The sequence below is a fragment of the Cupressus sempervirens genome, chromosome 6, assembly GCF_028749045.1.
Source record: "Cupressus sempervirens isolate cs-2001-9-10 chromosome 6, ASM2874904v1, whole genome shotgun sequence".
NCBI classification, from domain to species: domain Eukaryota; kingdom Viridiplantae; phylum Streptophyta; class Pinopsida; order Cupressales; family Cupressaceae; genus Cupressus; species Cupressus sempervirens.
In genome coordinates this window covers 157010012-157028188 of record NC_143123.1, presented here as the reverse complement: position 1 = coordinate 157028188, position 18177 = coordinate 157010012, and positions in this window count along the sequence as shown.

Sequence of the window (18177 nt, the reverse complement as noted above, 5' to 3'; positions counted from 1 at the left end):
TCTTTGCTCATTTGTTCTGAAAATTCTTTGCAAAGATCATCATTCCCTATAAAAATAGTATCATCTACAAATATTTCTGCCAGGACAATCTTATTTTCTGGTCCTTCCTTGATATACAAACTACTATTATCATTATTTCTTTGAAATCCAATTTGAATAAGATAGCTATGCAATCTTTCATACCATGCTCTAGGGGCTTGTTTCAGACCATACAATGCCTTGTGTAATTTGCAAACCATGTTCTTTTTATCTGGATCAATAAAACCTTCAGGTTGTTCAATGTAGACCTCTTCATCCAGTATACCATTTAGAAATGCTGACTTGACATCCATCTGATAAACTTTAAATCCTTTGTAGGCAGCATATGCTAATAAGGTTCTAACACCTTCCAATCTAGCAACAGGAGCAAAAGTTTCTCCATAATCTATGCCTTCTTCTTGAGAATATCCTTTGCACACTAATCTAGCTTTGTTTCTTGATACTTTACCATTTTCATCCAACTTATTTCTAAAAACCCACTTTGTACCGATTACATTTTTGTCTTTAGGCCTAGGTATAAGAGTCCATGTTTTGTTCTTCTCTATTTGCTCTATTTCTTCATTCATTGCTTCAATCCAATTATCATTTTCTAATGCATCTTTGACAGTTCTAGGTTCAAAATCAGCAAGTAAACAAGTACCTTTCAACTTACTTCTTGTGATGGTTCCATCAGATTTATTTCCAATGATCTGATCTGCTGAATGATGTCTCCTGACATATTTGGCTAGAATAGGTTCTTTTTCTTTTGGATGAATTTTGTCGTTATCTTCTTGCATTTCTCCTCCTTGCTCGGTTTGGTCTGGCTCGGTATCAACTAGCACGGTATGTACCTGCTCGGTTACCTCAGGCTCGGTAATCTCTAACTCAGTATTTTTTGATTCGGTAGATGTTGGCTTGGTAGATGTTTCCTGCAACTCGGTTAGTGATGACTCGGTAGAAGAAGATTTCTGATTCTCAGATGCAATTGATATTATATCCGAATCACTGAAGACAAATCTTTTGTAATCTTCTGGTTCTTTTCTGCTTTCTTCTTCAGTCTTTTCTGCAAATTCATCAACTTTCACATGTATACTTTATATGACTTTGTGAGTAGATAAGTTTAAGCATCTATATGCTTTACTCTTACATGAGTATCCAAGAAATATACCTTCATCACCTTTTACATCAAATTTTCCTTTTCTAGATTCTTTCAAGATATAACATTTGCTTCCAAATACTTTCAGATAACTTACATTGGGTTTATAGCCATACCATATTTCATAGGGAGTTTTGAATGAGTCCTTTTTTAACTATACTCGGTTTAAGGTATGAACTGCTGTACTGATAGCCTCCTTCCAGTATTTGATAGCAACATTCTTTTCTATCATCAAGGTTCTTGCACAATCCATGATGGATCTGTTCCTTCTTTCAGCTATGCCATTTTGTTCAGGTGTACCTGGTGCTGAAACCTGTCTTTTGATTCCTCTTTCAATACAAAAGTTATTAAATTCATGTGAAATAAATTCACCACCTCTTTCTGACCTTAGGCATTTCAATCTTTTCCCTGTTTCTTTTTCTACTCTTGCCAAATACCATTTGAACTTTTCAAATGCTTCTGATTTGTTCCTTAGGTACATGATGGTCATCATTCTTGAATAATCATCAACAAAAAGAATGAAATATTTTTCACCAGTATAGCTTTCAGTTTCAATAGGTCCACATAAGTCAGTATGCACAATTTCTAATAAATCTTCAGACTGATAATTTTTGCTTTTGAAACTAGACTTACCCATCTTTCCAATTTGACAATTCTTGCATAAACCGACCTCTAGTTTCTTTAAATCAGGAATGCCTCTCACTTTCTTGAATTTTCTTATCTTTACCAGATTGTCAAAATTCACATGACATAATCTTTTATGCCATAACCAACTCTCTTCTATTTGAACAATAAAACATGAATGTTCATCAAGTTCAAGATAGAACAAGTTACCTTTAGTTTGAATACCAGATCCAATCAGCTTTCCTTTATCCTTCAGCAGTCTTGCTTTGCCTTGGATGAATTCTACTTTGAGTCCATTGTTGAGTAACTGTGCCACACTCAATAAATTGTGCTTTAGCCCTTCTACCCAATAAGCATTATCACATACAAGTTCCTGGGTTAGAGTGATTCTTCCTTTTCCTTTGATGCAACAAGGTTCGTTGTTTCCAAATCTTACATTGCCACCATCATACTCTTCAAATTGATCAAACTTTGTTTTATCTCCAGTCATATGATGTGAGCAGCCACTATCAATGATCCATGTATCATTCTTACTTATGTGAGAGATGAGTGCCATTTCTTCATTGTCAGATTCATCTTTTACAGCAATGTAAACAATCTCATCCTCTTCTTCATCATTAGAATCATTAGAATCTTTAGCCATAAAACATGATTTCTTACTTTTATCTTTAAATGATTTGAAATCTTTCTTACTGTTCCATTTATTATCTTTCTTTTCATCTTTATCTTTCTTGTTTGGACATCTTGCAGCAATATGACCGACTTCTTCACATGAAAAGCAGATTAGGGGTACTTTACCTCTGTACTTACCTCTTCCTCTTGAATATTTCTTTGCAAGTAGGGCTTCAATTACTTCAAGGTCGCTGTCAGAGCTCTGATCTGATTGATCTTCACTCTCTGACTGAGATTCCTTCTTCTTTTTGCCTTTGTCCTTGAGTGAGAGCTTGGCTTCAAATGCAGACTCAATGTTCTTTACAGCTAGAACATAATTATCAAAATTATCTAATTCAAATGCTGTCAATCTTCCAACTATGGCCTCTAGGTTTATCTTGTGATTGGCCTCACACCTTCTTTCTTGAATGGCTGATACCCTGATGGCATAAACTGGAAGTAGAGTTCTAAGAACTTTACTTATGACTGTCTCTTCACTGATACTTCCTCCAGAAGCTTTGATAGCACTGACACATGCTTTAATTCTTTCAACATATTTGGCAATATTTTCATCTTCTTTCATTTTCATCTGATCGAACTGTCCTCTCAGACTTTCAGCTTTGGCTCTTCTGAAATTGTCATCTCCACCATAGATCTCTTTCAGTCTTTCCCACATTTCATAGGCAGTAGTGTAGTCCTTGACATCATCAAACTCTTCATAACTCAAGGCAGATGCAATATCAATCATCATAATGTTATGAGTCTTCTTTATAGCAATGTCATTGACTGATAATGTACCTGATGGTTCTACATATTTCTCATCAAGATATTTCAGACCAGTGTCACCAATGGAAGCTAGATGAAGTCTCATTAATCCCTGCCATGCTGAGAAGTTGTTTCGGTTAAGCCTTGGGATTTCCCTCTTATAAGACATCTTGATCTTTGGCTTAGATCTTTGAAATCTTCTCCTGCAAGCACCAAGAGCTCTGATACCAATTGTTGGAAAATGAAGATGGTGTAACTGAGAGGGGAGGGGTGAATCAGTTACCACAAAAATATTTTCAAAAGTCCCAAAGATGCCTTAAACTTAGTTGCTGCTGCTACAAAAAATCACTGCTTAAATCTTGATAGATTTTTAGTTAATTTATGAAGCATTTACTAAAAATAAGCGATTATGCAAAAGAAAGTAATCATTAACACAGTAGACACCAGATTTACGTGGAAACCCAATATGGGAAAAACCACCAGCAACTAGTCACCAATTTTCACTCTTCTGAAGTGAGCCCTGTTAGGAGCCAACCCTGTTAAAGGTTACAAAACACACTATTAGGTGTGACCCTGTTAGAGGATTTAATCACCCTGTTAGGAGTGGCCTTGTAAGAGATCTTTTGAACAATTCAACTAAATTGCCACCCTGTTAAAGGATTTATGAAATGGCTGTCAAACCAACTCTATTAGGAGATTTTGGAATCACTGTTACAATGGTTAGAAAGCAACAATGAATGATCTAAAAATACATGCAACTTATCTTGCTGAATACAGATCTCATTTTTGCTCCACAAGATCCTTACTGATCAAATATATCTCTGCAGCTCCAAGATTTCCCTCTGCTCAATTCTACTTAGGCACACGCAAGTCTCTTCCTTGCACTTCCTTGCACTTTTCGTATGTTCATTCTCTCTCATCTTTTTTTTCTTGAGCACCTCTTTATATATTATTCATAATACCAGGTCGGCCCAACCAACTTGTTAATACAATTCCAAAGTCGGCTTGCCCAAACAACTTGACTAAACATATTCTAAAGTCGGCTTAAACTAAAAACTTTCACTGGCCGACGTTGCTCGGTCAATACAGAACAAAAACTTCCTTCCTGTGTTAACCGACAGAACTCGGGAAGAACTACAATTACCAGGGAATTCGATAAACCTGCCACTTCCTTTGGAAACCGACTGGACTCGGTAAAAGCTGTCTTCGACTACCGAGTGAGCTCGGTGAAAACTCGGCTTTCCTTAGCTTACCGTGCGAACTCGGTTAACACTAACCGTTCGCTAAACAATCCTTTGATACCCGAGTGATCTCGGTAAGAACTAAACTTTCCTTAGCTTACCGAGTGAACTCGGTTAACACTAACTCACCGTGTGACATACAAGAACGCTCGGTATATACTACAAAAGGCTTTTACTGACCGACTGAGCTCGGTAGACTCTGTAAACTGTTTTCCTGGTTGATAGAACTCGGTAGACTCTGTCTGATAACTGATATGACATTTGTGTAACATCAAAGACAATACACAATTACTTAATTGTATCCAACAGTGGATGTTGTGCTTCCTATTGAGGTTGAGATTCCTATTTTGAGAATTTCTATGAAAGGCTTTGTTAATGATGAGGATTACAGAATATCTTAGCTTCAAGAGGTAGAATTTTTAGATGAATAGAGGCAAGTGGCATGTGATCATCTCCAAGCTTATCAAAAGTGTATGTCTAAAAGCTACAACAAGAAATTCAAGCCATGTGATGTCCAAGTGGGTGACCTAACCTAAGGAAAAACCCTAATAATTAATAACAACATATACAAAAAGGGAAGTTTGAACCTACCTAGCATGGTCCATACATAGTTACTACAATGTTTGAATATGGTGCTTATCAACTTTCAACAACTGAGAGAGAGTCACTCAAAGAGCCAATCAAAACTCTTCATCTTAAGTGATTCTATAGCTAACATGATTTCAAAGCTCTTTGTACATAATTAAATGTCTTGAAAAAACTATTATCTTGGTGAAAACCTAGCGATAGGTGCCTTGGAAATACCATTTAAAAAAAAAAAAATACAAAAAAAATTTTAAAAATGGAAAATTGAAGATCTCTTAAGCTTTAGTCACTAGTTGTTCTAACTGCATCTATCTACTATTGATTACATCACTATTGAGATTCCTCTCAAAGAATATATCTTTCACATCAATCACTAGTTGTTTAACTACATCTGTCTATTGTCACTTAGTTTCCTACTGAGATTTTTCTCAATGAAGATTTCTCTCTAACATTAGTCACTAGTTGTCCTAACTGAGTCTATCTACTATCATCCTCCTAATGAAGATATTTCTTTCACATATGTTATGAACATCTACACTTGAGATCAATCCTATAACAATGACACTGAAATGGAAACATTGATACTATTTTCATTATGTTGAGATTTTCTTTGTTTATTTTACTTTCTCTTTATCATTTCCCTTTCAAAAACTCAAGGATGTCTCTTTTGACTACATAAGCCAAGATTAGGGGCTTGATCTTTTCTTTTTCTTTCTACTTGTTGGTTTGATTCCAATGATCTAAAGCACACATATAAAGGGGCATCCACTATAAGAGCCTCTATCTCTTATTGGATGGCTATGTGTTCCTTGACTCATTTTATATGGATACTTTAGTGAGGTTGGTTCACCTCCTTAACTATTTGAGTGAAACTCTATGCTACAATAAATAATGATACTCATCCTACTAAGTGAATGTATGGGTCACTATGAGTATACTTAACACATTTCTATCCCAGGTTACAAATGCAAGGGTTGTTGTAGACAAAATCTTTATTGAATACTTAGCATAAGAAGGATCTCTCATGTGTTTGGTGTTTTTTCATGTAAGAAACATTTTGGTCATCCTAGCATTTATGCCTTAATGCTTATGTTTTCTTGTTACATTAAAAGGGACAAATGTTCTTTCATTCTGGCTTCTTGTACCTTAATGCTTGCACTTAATCCCAAAAAAACTAAGACACATGTCACATTTAGATTCTCATGATTGTAATGTCAATTTGAATTGTATGACATTTGTGGGTCTAGCTAAACACTCAGTGATGATAATTTTATGAGTTTTATAGCTAGACCTAGGGATACATCTGGTATAGGGTTGCATTTCATACTCCACTTGCACAAGAGTACATTTCAATTACTACTTTACTTGCATCTTTCAACATGAGAAGTTGTTGATTTCTTCAAAAGTATCATGTCTATTCTCAACTGCACAAGCATGCATCTTATTGGTTCACCCTTTTGACTTTCATGGATACCTATCATTAAAAACAAACTTGATAGCTACATGAGGTGTTAGTTCATTCATAGTTTACATTTCACATACATATTTTCATATTCATCTCATCTATACTACATTCATAAATTTCATCAATTAACATTCATCACAATCATATCACTAACATCTCATGTATAAAAAAACTATAAGAGAAAAAGTGACACATGCAAAGGTACTCAAATCAAAAGATTTCATATATATAAATCTCTCCCATGGAGTCAAGTGTACATTGATATAAAAATTAGTGCTACTCAAGCATTGTCAATCTCAAAATGAAACTAAATGATGTTGAGAAATCCAAAATATATCCTTATAAGGAAGACAAGAGAGAGAAAACTAACTATTTCCTTCTACCTCATCTTAGGGTGGAGGATCAGGAGGAGGAGCATCTACTCTCACTAGCTAACATACACCATCTGATGCTATAGCATACTTAGAATATCTAGGCATGTGTGATATACCCTACATAGTAATAAGCTAATTTATTGCCATGTCATCAAGCCTCATCTTGTTGCTACTCTAACCACTCACAAATCTCATTTTTCTAACCACATATCTCAAACTACAACCTAAATTTTCCACTCACCTAGTTGTCATTATACCATCCTTACTCTCTACCTAGATCTCTTTAGAGCATCATGGGTTTATGCATGAGCCTCTCTACTCTATGGCTCTAGAGTAGGCTAGTCTTGCATCTCTGCATTACCCATATCCTATTTTGGCTAGTGTTGATTTTAATCACCTACAAGTTGCCTCAGCAAGTCACCACCAATGGCACCTAAGGTCCTCATCTCACCCCTAGCACATCTATGCCCAATCCTACTCCCACTAGCATCTAGACCCAAATCTCATCTAAAGAGGAGGGATCTATACCTATGATGTATGTTGCCTAGGTACTTGCTATTGTGGCTACTATTGTGGCTGCTACTATGGTTCCTGCACTAGTGATATAGGCACTATCATCCCCATTGGGTTTGTAATTTGAGGAAATATATGACTCAAAAAATGCTCCCTATATGTCAAAGTCATCCTCCATTCTAAAACTATAGATATATAGTAACAACACATCATAGTAATGGAGTGTACATCAATCACAGACCTCCTAGGGTCTAGTCTAACTGACCATCCCTTCTTCACCTCCTCATTGAAGCAAGAATATGTGAAATACTCTTGTGAGATGTCATGTGGCCTTCCATACTATTGCCACATGATTATTAATGGAAATCTCTGATCACCTAGATCAAGAAACCATTTAGTAGTTGAGAGGAAAACATGTATCTAAGCTTTGCTCACACATCATCCCATGCCTCTATCTCTCTCCATGGCTTCCATATAACTAACACCAAGTCATCTAGCTATGATGTCAATATCTCAACCTTACCATGAGCAGCTTGTGTCATCCAGATTTAGTTCCTGCAAATGAAAGGCTCCTCAAGTTGTTTTATATCCTCACAGATGGGTCTAGTAATTGGCAAGTGCTCCCATGCCCATACTTGTAACACATAAATGTTGGAAGATTAGGAAGATTGTTAGAAGATTGGTTGAAAACATGAATGTTTATGATATTCTTATGTGGGAGTACTACTATTATGATATGTTACATTCATGATTAAGTTTGTCATTGATGTCAACATAGTAGTTTTTTGTGGTAACTGATAGAAGAACAATGGAAAGGTCAAGTTGGTATGAATGGCTAGTTGAGTATTATAACCACTTGAGGATATGGGAGATATTTCTAAGTATCTAGTATATGTAGCTAACATCAAAAGAAGAACTTGGATAAGTATAGAAGAATTTATGTAAGTTTTGGTGATGTTTATTCTAAGATAGAGTTTATAGAGGCATGTTTTGATAAACCTTTTATATCCCTTAGTAGAGTTGATATCTTGAGGATCGGGATTGAGGACATGGAGAAGACATTTTGAGGATGACATGGCTAAACTCACTCATCATAATGTTTCATGTACAAAAAGTTATTCAAGTTACAATGTGGAAGATTAATGTTATCACTAAGTGTAACATGTTCTTAATGTGGTCCTATAATAATTAATTGAGAAGGTCTAAACAACTAACTCAAGCAATTGTTTTGAGGACTTAGTATAAAGGAAGGACATTTTTCTTTATCATGATATGTGGTGATATGGATTATGAATGATTAAGAAGCAACAAAGACTATGGAATGCAATGTTGAGCAGAGCAATGAGGAAGTGAAGGAAACTTCATTGCTAAGGTTTTGCTAAGTGATATGAGGTTTGGTATTTGGATCCAAGGTTTGTGACCTAGTCTACAAGGTCTAATAGTGATTGGTCTTGTTGATAGGATAGAGGAAAGAACACATGAAAGAGGAACATAATAGTAAATTACTTGTATGAGCGGTGAGCTCTTCTTGTGTTTGAAATTGTATGCTTGGGTAGTGGGCTCTTCTTGTATACATTGTACTACAAATCCTAATAGGGTTGGCACAACTCCTAACAGGGATTCAAAGTCTCCTAACAAGGACTCTATGTACTATATTTTGTAATAGACTCCTAATAGGGTCCATCCTCTAACAAGGAATATTTATATTAGTACATCATCTTGTGGGTATCATTCCCATCGAGGTTTTCCCTCTGATCAAGGGTTTCCCTAGCCAACATATCTAGTGTAATTGTCTATGTGCATTTTATCATGGTTTCTATTTACTTTGGTTGAATGGTTAAGTTTTCTTAAAGAAGATAAATGTTTTACTTGTTGGATAACTAATTCACCCACCTCTTAGTTATCTTGGTGGACTATTCTTTGTAAAAATTGGCATCAGAGCCTTGGGTCCTTAAAGGTAAAGTTTAACAACTTTGGGAGATCAATGGTGAGTTATTTCAAAAAAGATAGTCCTAAATTTGATGGAGGAAATTTTGAAACCCAAAAGATGGAGCTTCTTGTTGGGAGATCAAAATTGTGTACAAAATTGAGGATTGAGCTTCTAGATAAAGGCACAAGTAATAGAGATTGAGATTCGAAGAAGACATGAAGATCAAGAAAGTTATTAATCTACTTATAAAAGGTGAGAACAAAGGTATGGAAGTTTTTTCTTTTTGGACATGTAATGAGTTTGGTTATTTTCCATCTACATGCCCTAAGAGAGTAAGAAAATATAGAAAGAGTTCTTTTTCTGATGAAGTTGAAGGATTTAGAGAAAGTATGGAAAGATCCTTGAAAGACCATGTTAATGAAAAGAATGTATTATAATAAATAGCTTTGGTGATTATTATAAAAAGTGCAAATGTGAGAATTGATGACAGATTTAGGATACAAGAGAGAATAGTTGATCATAATTAAGATGATGTTTTTACCAAGCCAAGGAATGATAAAGTATTTCTTGAGAATAATAATGATTTGCAAAATGAAGGAGAGCCAAGGAAAGAACAAAGCTTAGAACCTTCAATAGAGCCAAGAGTTGAGATAGAAACTCCTAATTTAGAAAAGAATATGATAGAGAATCACCCATCCAAATAGATCATCGGAAGAAAAGATAAAGTTGTGATGAAAAGAAGCAAAGTAAATAAAGAACTATGCTTGATATCTCAAGTTAAGCCTAAGAATTTAGATGAAGCATGTAGAGATGATTACTAGAAACAAGCTATGAAAGAAGAATTGGATCAAATAGTAAAGAATGAGACATGAGAATTGGTCCCTAGACCAGCAGAAAAGAATGTGATAGGAACCAAATGGGTATTCAAAAACAAGATGAATGAACAAGGTGAGGTTGTAACAAATAAAGCAAGATTGGTATGTGAAGGTTACTCACAGCAAGAAGGTATATATTATGAGGAGACTTATGCTCCAGTGGCTAGAATAGAAGTAGTAAGATTATTTTGAGCCTATGCAACACATAAAAAATTCAAAGTATATCAAATGGATGTCAAGTCAACATTTCTGAATGGAGAACTTGAAGAAGAGGTTTACATTGAGCAGCCTGAAGGATGCCTTTTGAAAAATGACAAGGACATAGTATGCAAACTAATGAAAGCATAGTATGGATTGAAGCAAGCACCCAAAACTTGGTATGCAAGGTTAGACAAACATCTGACAAAACTTGGATATAGAAAAGGTATGGAAGATAGTAATCTGTATTGGAAAGAAACTGATGATGGTTCAATGATTTTAGTAATAGTTGTTGATGATATCATATTTGGAGGAAATGATGAAGAAAGTAAGAAATTTTCAAAAAAATGAAGAAAGAATTTGAAATGAGTATGATAGGAGAGATGAAATATTTCCTAGGATTGTAGATTGTAAAGAATAAAGAAGCAATCATTATTTCTTAGACTAAGTACTTGAAGGATTTAATGAAAAGGTTTTGTTTGGAAGCATGTAAACCCATTGAAACACCTATGGTAACTAGACACAAGTTATCTACAAAGGAAAAGACACCTACTATTGAGTAGAAAAAGTATAGATCTATGATTGGAGGATTGCAATATTTGACTCACATAATGCCAGATATAGCAAATGTAGTTGGAATTGTTGCAAGATTCTAGGCTGATCCTAGAGAAGCACATTATGTAGTAGTCAAATGGATATTTAGATATCTAAAATGAACATCTGAGTTTGGTTTTTCATATGATAGATCTAATAACTTCACTCTAAGTGATTATACTAATGTAGATTGGGTAGGCAGTATGGATGATAGAAAGAGCACTAATGGAGGAGCTTTCTTTCTCGGAGGTAGATTGGTTTCTTGATTAAGCAAGAATTGGGATTGTACATCTCAAAGTACAATAGAAGTAGAGTATGTTGCAGCAACAAATAATTTCAATCAAGTCATTTGGATGAACTAGATGCTAAAGGATATAAGTATAGAAATCAGTGAACCTATTGTCATACATTGTGACAACACAAGCATGGTAAAAATGTCTAAGAATCTAGTGTTTCATTCTAAGACTAAGAACATTTCTATCAAGTTTCATATTTCAAGAGAAAAGTTGTAGAAAATGAAATTGGATTGGAGTATGTGAGCACTAAAGAGCAGATTGTAGATATATTCACTAAGCCTCTCCCCAAAGAGACTTTTGAGTATTTGTAAGGTATGCTTGGGGTTATGCCCCTTCCTACATTAGAGTAGACAATGCAAGAGTGCATCAGTCTAGGGTAATAGAGCACCATTATTTCTCTAGACTAAATGTTGATACTTCCTATATGGGGGAGTATCTATGATTGATAGAGTCATCTAGGACTCTTGTTGATATTGTTTTGAATAGTGTCTCTTGACACTTGAGCTAGTAAGAATCAATTGTTGCAAAGTTTGATTCAGAGATGTTGGTTGATAGAAACCTTTGACATTGATGTCAATGGGGGAAAATATTGCATGAAAAAATTTATGCTAAGGAATATGTTTGGCATGAGTATAGTATTTTGGTGTAGAGCGCATTGAGGTATATCATTGGGGGAGAATAATTGATGAAGAGGATTTGAAGATGTTTAATGGTCTTTTGTTGGTATTCTTGGAACTAGATGTTTTTTCATCTATATTGCCATCAATGCCAAAGGGGGAGAATGTTAGAAGATTAGGAAGATTGTTAGAAGATTGGTTGAAAGCATGAATGCTGATGATATTCCTATGAGGGAGTACTACTATGATGATATGTTACATTCATGACTGAGTTTGTCATTGATATCAACATAGTAGTTTTTTGTGGTATCTAATAGAAGAACAAAAGAATGATCAAGTTGGTATGGATGACTAGTTGATTATTATAACCACACAAGGTTATGGGAGATACTTATGAGTATCTAGGATATCTAGTTAATTCCAGAAGAAGAAAGGATAAGCCTAGAAGAAGTTATGTAAGTTTTGGTGATGTCAGTTCTAAGATAAATTTTATAGAGGCATGTTCTGGTAAACTTGTTATATCTCTTAGCAGAGTTGATATCTTGAGGATCGAGGTTGAGGACATGGAGAAGACATTTGAGGATGATGTGGCTAAGCTCACTTGTCATAATATTGTGGATATGAAAGTTTATTCAAGTTATAAGGCAGAAGATTAAATATGTTATTGCTAAACATAACATGTTTTTAATGTGGTCCTATAATAGTTAATTGAGAAGGTCTAAATAGCCAACTTAGGGAATGGTTTTGAGGACCTAGTATAAAGGAAGGAAATTTTCCTTTATCATGATATGCGATGATGTGGATTATCAATGTTTGAGAAATAGTAGAGAGTGTGGAATGCAAAGTTGAGCATAGTAGTGCAGAAGTGAAGGAAACTTCATTTTGGAGGTTTTGCTAAGTGATCTGAGGTTTGGTATTTGGATCCAAGATTCATGACATGGTCTAAAAGGTCTAATAAGGATTAGTCTAGTTGGTAGGACAAAGGAAATAAGAAAGGAAAGAGGAATATAATAGTAGTTTACTTGTATGAGTAATGAACTCTTCTTGTAGTTGAAATTGCATGTTTGGGCAAAGGGCTCTTCTTGCATACATTATATTACAACTCCTAACAAGGTTGGCACAACTCCTAATAGGGTTGGAATCTTCTAACAGGGATTCAATGTCTCCTAATAGGGACTCTGTGTACTATAGTCAAGGTAAACATTAAGAGAGCTACCTCCAAAAAAAGATATAAAATATTGGCAAATATTTCTTGATTTTGAAAAAAAATAAAAAATTCTATTGGCAAATCTCTAAAAAGATTATTCTAAATATGGTTAATATTGGTGATTATTTTCGAATCATAATTTTTTTCTATAAAATATTGATGAATCTCAATTGTAATAGGAAGTTCACTAATCACCATGAAATATTACAAATACAAATTGGACATTTTTTTACCTCGTGGAATATTATGAGGATCATTACATATACTTTAAATCAATACTATAAATTAAATATTGGTGATATTTCCCTAAAGTTACTAATAATTATGATAATTATTGGCCAGTTCAATATATTTTTTTCATTAATATATTATATTTAGGTGACTCAAATCTAATCATGTAATGAATATTGTGGCGAATATTTGAGTTTTTTTTTTTAATAAAATAAATTATTAAGTTATTTTAAATATTCTAGAACTAAATTTTATAAAACTATAGTGATTTAGGTTGTATCAAATCTTAAATTATTAGCCAAATTACTAGCCAAAAAATTCTAAAATTAGCCAATTTACGTATATTAGCCACTAAAAAATACCTTGCCTAACAAGGTCCATCCTCTAACAAGGAATATTTATATTAATATATGATCTTGTGGGCATCATTCCCACTAGGGTTTTTCCCTCTGATCAAGGGTTTCCCTAGTCAACATATCTAGTGTAATTTGTTAATGTGCATTTTATTATAGTTTCTATTTACTTTTTTTGAATGGTTAAGTTTGGATAAAGAAGATAAATTTTTTAGTTGTTAGATAACTCATTCACCCCCACTTGGTGGACTATTTTCTCTAATAATAAACACCTATTTCCATGCTCTTCTTCTCCTCATACATAACCTCATACATCTAATGATACATGTGGGCTAGCATACATTGACCCTATCCAAAATGTGTTGGCTACTCCAACATCTTCTATAGCATTCAACCCCAAACACACTCCAATCTATACTAGCCTCTACTAGGCATCAAAAAGCAACTCAATAATACTTCAAGTACCACTACCAATCTATGTCCATCACTCCTCCCAAGGAATGGATCTACCCATAATGATCGTGTCCTATAAAATGGCCCTCAGTACCAATGTCCTAGGTCTTGGTTGAATGTCGTACTATATCTGAGGTCTGTGAAATGGGATATAGAGTATCATATAGATGTCCTCTGGTGTGATGGTCATCTCTCCTAGTGGAAAATGGAATGTGTTCATTGTAACACCCCACCAAGGGATCCAAAAGATTTAACCTAAAGTTTTACTAAGTTTGCTAAACATTTTTTTTTTAAAAGTAAGAAAGTATAACATACACATCAAACACATAGTAGTGGAAGCAATAACATGTAATCATCAACAAACATACATAACAGGTTACATTCCTTAAGGATCCCAAGACGTTGAGTCACATTTAAATTTAATTAATTCTAAGTCTAACAAATACCACATCCACATGAAAGAATAATAATAAAGTCCAATGTCCATAATATACATTTATTCTGAATGCCTCTTGGAAAATTAATTCGGAATGCTCAATCATCCACTGTACATGTCACAGGGTATGAAAGGCTTAAAAGAATATACATATGTAAAAATAAAGATACATCACCCTCAAATCCTTGATACAAAGTATGGTAAAATAAATGAAATCATCCACCATACATGATACATCCATACATCCATAATGATAAAAAATTCATCATAAAATCTAACCATATATCATAATGATCTAAGAACATAGAGAAGGTAAATGCCAACCAAGAAAGCTCCAACCACGGTGACTACGGACAGATCTCAATGGTAAGAGTAAAAGCACTACCACCTGACCGCGTGGAACCTAAATAGTCCACTCCCACCGCGCTGAGGAGATAGTCTCAAGTCCCAAATAGGATATCAAATCACATAATCACAAATACTCTCTAAGTCTAGGAAATCCTAAAAGTATACTAACTCAAAGGTTCCAACACATAGATCGACATCTAGACCCAGAGGCACCACAAAGACACGTAGGAAACCTACTATGCAAGCGGGAAAGTGTCATTGCACGAATCACATTGGAAGTTACCCGAGCAATCCCCTAGGAATCTTGGGTCCCCTGTGTTCCTATGGCCACTAGTACCCTCTCATACTGACGAGGCAAACTACAGAATGCAAGGTCGCAACCAAGCATTCTCTCTACCCCATCCTAGTCTGTACTAGCACTCAAGGTATGGGAGAGAACATACAGTTATCTTATTAGGTTCATTTAAGTCAATTTCTAGGTGAGATGTTTTCACTTATTAAAACAAACAACTTACAATGAGTCATCCCCAGAGCCACTTCGGGTCTCTCGACCCTCATTGCAAGCCACTTCTCAACACTACACATAGATAACCTACCCTAGGCTCATGAAATCACAAGACACAAAATCACCTTAGTCCTATACAAGCGACTTGAAAGCATCAAAATATAAACCACAATAGTCACATCAATTCTCCATGAGAAACTGGAAAGCATCAAATAATAATCATCATGATCACAACAGTTCTCTATCAGCAACTGAAGGCATCAATGATAAATCAAAATATCCATCAGTTCTTAGCAAGCAACCAGAAAAACTATCCCAAAATAAAACACAATACTGATTGAAGACTCCAAAATGGTCAAGTCAAAACATGTCACAACATGACATCATCAAAAACAATCACTTAAAACACCTCAGCTTCACACAAAGAAACTGGAACGCAGTAATAAATAGTAAAAACATCCATCATAGAGCATATCAACACATCACCATGATTGGGTTTAAAACGATCGAGAACAAATCTTCATAGCATCACATTCGCATTACTCCCAAGCCTCTGGTAACAACCTATAACTGGTCAACATCTAATGAACTCCGAAACACCCCAAAGCATAGACAATAAATAGAAAACATAATAGTCTAACAGTTTGGATTTGAAAACATGCAGTTGCGTTAAACATTAGAATTACAGTTTTCGTTTCAAGGTATGATTCAAGTTCAAAAGATTTCTAGATTACCCTACAGGTTGACTCATTCATTTGTTCGAATGAAACTAGAATTACCCTCCCATCATGTTTTAAATCAATAATATAATTCTACAATTTTATCAAATAATATCCATTATTAATTAACTTTAATTAAACTAATTTTAATTAAATTAATTAATAATTATTGATCTAAATACTTATATTACTATCTTCATTAATTATCAATTTATTAATATTTGACCAAAAATTATTAATAAATTAATAGTTACAAAAACTATATTAAAATGCATTAATATTTAAATTATTAAATATTAATAAAGATCATTAATAAAACATTATTAAATGACATTTATTAAATAAATATTCATAAATTAATTAATAAATATTAATAAACTTTATTAATAAACATTATAAATTAAAATAATAATTAAAATATATGTAAAACTTTTTAACAAATTACTTTAATTTAAAAAAAATTTAATAAAAATTTATGAAAACTTTACACGTATCTTCTTTTAATTAAAATATAATAAAACTTTATAAAAACTCTTATATATCTTACTTTAATTAAAAGTTTATAAAACGTATCCCTTTTTCATTAATAAAGAGCCGCCAGTAAATTAAGCTTGCTCTGTGTTTAAAACGCAGTACCCGCGTGCATGAAATCCGCCGACAAAAACATGTAAGTGGGTAAGTTTAACATTGTTTTATTTTTATTTAAACTTTTGAAGCCCCCTCCATAATAAATTACTATTATTATTTTTAATTAAAGTTTCTAACATATATATATATATATATATATATATATATATATATATATATATATAATGCATTTTATAATTTAATTTATTCAAATTTTTATAAAACAATAACCCCATTACAATTTAGATATATTTGTTTTAAAACAAACAATTTATTATTATTAATATCTTAACTCATTTTTAATTAATTAATTTTATGTAATCTTTAATAAATTTTAAATTTTAAATTAAGAAAATTCTCTTTTTTATATGATAAAAAAAAAACATATTTTATTTTATTTTTAAATTGATTTCATCTAAATTCTGATGGAGAAAATATTATCAACCATCCAAATTTAGAATTTCATCTTTAGATTCAACCCCTTCCTGATTAAATCCTATGTTCTTTAATTTAGAAAACAAGGGTTTTCTGATTTCTTTTACGATCCCTACGTATACAGAAGTTAATTGACAAGCATCTAATAATTCACAATATTGAAATGTTTAAATTTTCATCACAAAGATTTCAGATTTACAATCCACAGACACGAAGAAAACAGGAAAGGATATTTGCATAATTAATCAGTGATCAAAACACAAGATCCTACCTGAGCCTGATGCTAATATGCAATCCCCAAACACTGTGAGAGAATTCGCTCCTCTTCAAGAACTTTTCTCTAAAAATCTTTCCTAGAATTCTCCTTCTGAAATTCGCTTCCAAAATTCGCATCCAAATTCATCCCCAAAATTCTTGTTCCAAAATTCTTCTCCAAATTCGTGTCCCCCAAAAATGAACCCCAAAGTTGTGATAAGGAGTTTTCTCCTCAAATCGGGGCACTAATTGTGCATTCACCTGAGAGGACTCTTTGCTCAACTAAGTTAACTCTAAAATTAACTTGTATTAATTCTTTGCTTTATCTTTTAATGCACCTTAAATGAATTATTAAATAATTTTATTTAATATTCCACTCGACTTCTATTTTTAATCTTTATTACTTTTAATCCCATGCGCACTTTATGAAATTAAACTAACATTATTATTTCTACTTGTTTTATCTTTTAATTTATTTCTTTTATTTTCAACTCAAGCTCACATCATGTGATCTAGAAACTTTAATAATTTAATATCTTTCAACTTTTAATTTATTTTAGAAACTTTAATTGATAAAATATTTAATTAACTTAAATAACAATAATATTTAGCATTTATTTAAAAATGAACTCTAAATATATTATTATTAAATTAAATAAATATTATCCCGTTCTAAATTTATCCTTGAACTTTAATCTCCAAATTT